Here is a 4,827-nt window from a genome sequence, read left to right on the forward strand (position 1 = left end):
TTTAATTTCATTTAATTCAATTTAGTTTTTTATTCAGATCTGTATAGACTCTTTAAACAACGGACACTGTCGCAAAGCCGCTTTACAGGGGTATAAAATTTTCGATTAGAAATGATAAAATGTTAAATTTATATTTATCCCTAATGAGTAATCAGAGGTAACACTGGTGATGGAGAAACTCCCTGAAACCTTATGAGTGAGAAACCTTGAGAGGAACCAGACTGTCAAGGAGGAAACCCATCATCATCTGGGTGACACCACGAGTGTGATTATAATAATTTCCTTTCTATAATTGTGTACTATTGAGTCAAGTGCAATTGCATAAACATTTACCACTTTACAGTTCCGTACACATTATACCTTATACCTGTTGAACCATTCGATTAGAAATGAGCCATGTTGAGTCAAATGACAAAAGCATATTTGTATAATATGAAATGTGTGTATTAATGAGGAGGATGTTGCCCTCAAAAACCTCATGTAGTTGGCATCTCCATGCTGTTAGATATGAATAATTTAGGATTTTATTGTGCGTTGTTTCTTTTAAATGGTCAAATTTTGAATGCTGTTTTCCCATGAGCTTTTTCGTGGTCTCTTATAAATAACCACTTTTTATGGTAATGGTGTATTTCTGCTTTGTTCAGCCTAACCTGAATTGTCTGTTACCCTACAGTTAAAACATGAACTTAAAATACCTGAATTGTAATTGGCCTAAACTGGATCCACTGCATTCATATATTCAGAGTTTGCAGGAAAATTCTATAGTGCAATTGCAATTTTGAACTTTTCAAGTTCTGGTGAATAAGAATTAACTTCCCATGCCACAGAAAAGCAAAACCTAAAGCACCAACGTGATCTGTTCAGATAATAATACTCTGATAAAACTCTGATACTCTGATTAGTGTGTACAGTATATAACATCTAATAACATGTATTTAATAACAAATGTAATATGTTGAATGTATATATAATTTTTCTATAAATCTATGGAGAACAGTTCAAAATAAATTTGCAAAAATTATAAAGGCAGATCTTGTTAAATAAATTTGTTCTCTGTTTTAAGCCTCATAGTGGTTGGTTTAATGCTTAGCATGTTTTCCTTACACCTCCAGGGGTTTGGTTCTGTCCTTCATCCTGTGTGTGTAGAGTTTGCATTTTGTCCTTGTGCTGTGGGGGTTTCCTATGGCAGGGGCGGTTCTAGGATTTCATCCTTGGGGGGCTTAGCCCTCAGTGAGAATTTAAAAAAAAAAAGAAGAGTTTTATATTATATATTATATGACAACTCTAGTAATAAGAATAGTGACATTTCACTGCTTTTGGTTTGCCGTCTTTGCGTCTTTCCGCCGATTAAAGTTATAGATAAACGCCTCCAGTTCTGACTGCGCGTGCACGCTGCGCGTACCTGTGCTTTTCCGTTCAAATAAAGACGCACTTTTGAAAGACTACAACGCACGCGCGTGAAAGAAGAGTAAAAAAAATGGACTCGATAGGTAAGAATTGCCTACTTTCATTTGTCTAACTGGATTTTCTTACTTCTAGTTCTGCCACTTCAGAGTCTAAACAGAACAATTTATATTCTTTCACTCTGGTGCCAAAGACACAGCTACTGTAGCACTTCACAATAAAGTTTAGATTAGTGAAGCAGGATGGTGCTTTATGCAGTGGTATTTGATAAAATACGACCCTTTGGGACTTTTTCAAAAGCAATCCGATTTGAAAGTACAATATGACATATTTTTCTCTCACTCCTCTATGAGACTGATTCATATTCTGCTGATTAGTGACGCCTTCTTCTTAGATATGTGACCGGACAGATCCGCAGTAGAACTGACTTGATCCCGAGCTAAAGAGCATGACCCAGTTCACTCCTACATGTCTTTCCAAAATGTCCTGTAAGTGAAAGTTTCCATTCCAATCAAGCAGGAGCCATACCCTGATTCCACCGTTTTAATGAGTTCATCTTGGCTTTCAGTAGACTCAGGTGTAACGTCTGCTTGGAATGAAGACCTGCACTAATATCTGTCCTTTCTAGATTAACCTGGACATCCCTGTCCTGGATGGTTTGCTTGTTGCAATCTGTACCGAGCACAGAAAAGCGAGAATGAGGCATGAAGCATATATGTGGTACTTAGTAATAACTGTTTAATTAATGACATTGTTATACCCAGCCTGCTTAGATTGAACCAGTTGGCTGATGTTTTCACTTTAAGCAACGTGACCTAGAATTGTAGCATAAAATCGACTTCTCTACCTTATGACTGTCCTCAAGTCTAGAAGGCACTGAAACATCCTCATATTCTGTAATTCATGACGTTTATATTCAGTTCTGCTCACTGATCTCAGACTTCCTATTTTGATAGTATTTTCATGGTAGTCGTGTTTATAGAGCTTTGCGTTCTACTATATGTGTCTAGAAGGAATGAGAAAAAAAAAATTTGAGCATTGATGCAACAGTGGGCGACACCCACATACTGTTCTGCAGGAGGTCTGTTCGTAGCACAACCTCCACTTCCTGAAAAAAACATGCTTTTGTCATTTGACTTAACATGGCTCATTGTGTGTAAGGTAACTCATGGCTCAACAGGTGTAAGGTATAATATGTACGCAACTGTAAAGTGGTAAATGTTTATGCAATTGCACTTGACTCCATAGTACACAATTATAGAAAGGAAATTATTATAATCACACTCGTGGTGTCACCCAAATGAGGATGAGGTTCACTTTTGAGTCTGGTTCCTCTCAAGGTTTCTTCCTCTTCCATCTAAGGGAGTTTTTCTTCACCACAGTCGCCTCAGACTTGTTCACTGGGGATAAATACGAACACATTTATATAAGTCTAATATTAATCTTTGTATAATGAACTTTTTGTATTACATTGCTTATGTTCTGTAAAGCTGCTTTGAGAAAATGTTAAAAATGCTATACAAATAAATTTGAACTGAATCGAATTGAATAGAATCTCTAATGTACAGTAAATATACAGGTGACATGGTGACATGGCATGTGGACTTTATACACCACTCTGGGTTCACCAGTTTGTATTCAATAAAAAAAAAACAAAAAAACAAAAAACAAATTTCTGGATTCTAAATGGCGCCCTCCTATGGATAAAATGGTCACTGAAGATAAATGAATTTTTAATTTCAGTTAACTTATTGCTTTACGCTGATTAAGTTTCTCACTTCCATCACAGTTGAAATTTGGCATGATTTTTATTTACTACTTCTAACACACTCTTCGCCCCACACACCCCTCACACACACACTCCTCTCACACACTCTTCTCCCCACACACCCCTTGCCCCATACACACACACACACACACACACACTCCACACACACTCTTCACCCCACACACCCCTCTCACACACACACTCTTCGCCCCACACACCCCTCTCACACACACACACTTCGCCCCACACACCCCTCTCACACACACACTCTTCGCCCCACACACCCCTCTCACACACACACACTTCGCCCCACACACCCCTCTCACACACACACACTTCGCCCCACACACCCCTCTCACACACACACACTCTTCGCCCCACACACACTCTTCGCCCCACACACCCCTCACACCCTTTACCTCACACAACCCTCACACACACACACACACACTTCACTCCACACACCCTTCACACACACACTCTTCACCCTACTGCTGTCTGGAAAAGGTAAAGAAGGAATTCTGGCCCTCACAACCAGACTGTGTAACGGTTTCCAGACTCCTCAATAACTGAACTGATCTGTACTGAACACAACACACACACACACACATCAACTGTATGGACTGCACAGACCTACATCAAATACACAAATACACACACACACACTACACCAAATATACATCCATGTCTACAACACCACCATATCAAACTGTTTAGATGTTTTTGCTCTTTGCACACGGTCTCACATTTTAGTCGATTGCTGTTGTGCACATTACTTTACAATACCTCATGTAACTGCTGCTATAATACTAATGTGTTCAATTTTCAATATTTCTGCACATGCACTACAGATTATACCGTATTTACACTGGTCAGCACTGCTTTTGTGTATTTTTTTTGCACTGTCCTTTGTCTCACACTGTGTACACCAGGTTGCACAGATACTCTTTGTGTCTACTGCTTACTAAGTCCTTAACTCTGTCTTTGTTTTATGTAGCACTATGACCCTGGAGAAATGTTTCACTGTGTAGTGTCAGCTATATATGGTTGAAATGACAAAAGCTTTGTGACTGGACTTGAAAGTGAAACATTTCCTAGCCCAAAAATAAAATGCATTTGTGAGAACAGACCGACCAGGATTAAATCCAGACATGTTTATCTTTTACCCTGGATGTTTGCCTAGAATAACTGAGGTGACAACCTCCATGATGAAGAAATTCTGATATATCCTTTGATTTGGCTCCTGTCCTTAACAAGCAGAAGGAATAAAGTGCAGTCTGATAAAACTTTGGGACGTTATTATAGCCAACACCTTGCTACTGTACTTTCAACCCTTACTATCTAGCAGCTCTAGATCCATCCACATCCATCAGATCTAGAACATGAAACGATTTTCCCTAAAGCGGTTACATTTGTCCTTCAAGCTTCATATCAAACTACGACAAAATACTAAACTCTTCTGACTCCCTGACTGTCCTAATGTACAGGCAGTACTTTGTAATATCAGTCAACAGACATAAAAACGAATAAAAAAAAAAAAATGTAGAGGTTACAGAAGGGAAACCTCAGAGAAAGAAGAAAAATAAGCAAGTAAAGTAAAGAATAAGAGACAGTAATTACACTTAACTATACCATAAATAAAAAAGTCAGAAGAA

This window comes from Tachysurus fulvidraco, chromosome 24 (assembly GCF_022655615.1).
Source record: "Tachysurus fulvidraco isolate hzauxx_2018 chromosome 24, HZAU_PFXX_2.0, whole genome shotgun sequence".
Lineage (NCBI taxonomy): Eukaryota > Metazoa > Chordata > Actinopteri > Siluriformes > Bagridae > Tachysurus > Tachysurus fulvidraco.